This window comes from Eptatretus burgeri, chromosome 16 (genome assembly GCF_056783735.1).
Source record: "Eptatretus burgeri isolate ZD-2024b chromosome 16, Ebu_testis_v1, whole genome shotgun sequence".
In the NCBI taxonomy this organism is placed as follows: Eukaryota; Metazoa; Chordata; class Myxini; order Myxiniformes; family Myxinidae; genus Eptatretus; species Eptatretus burgeri.
Genome location: NC_140976.1, coordinates 61,342,419 through 61,342,744, shown reverse-complemented (window position 1 = coordinate 61,342,744; position 326 = coordinate 61,342,419).

The window sequence follows — 326 nt, the reverse complement described above, 5'->3', positions numbered from 1 at the left end:
GGTGGACAGGTTGGGTGTGTGACAAGGAAGAATTGATTCATTTTTGGTAAAGATCCGGATCTCGATCTGGATACGAGAATTATTTATTTTTAAAGTGATTCTTCACCATTGAGAGAAAGGGCCAAAAAGGATATATAGCTCGATATCTCAAAAAGTTGTGCACGGATTTGGATGAAACGTGGTGGACAGGTTGGGTGTGTGACAAGGAAGAATTGATTAAATTTTGGTAAAGATCCGGATCTGGATCTGGATACGAGAATTATTTATTTTTAAAGTGATTCTTCACCATTAAAAGAAAGGGCCAAAAAGGATATATAGCTCGATAT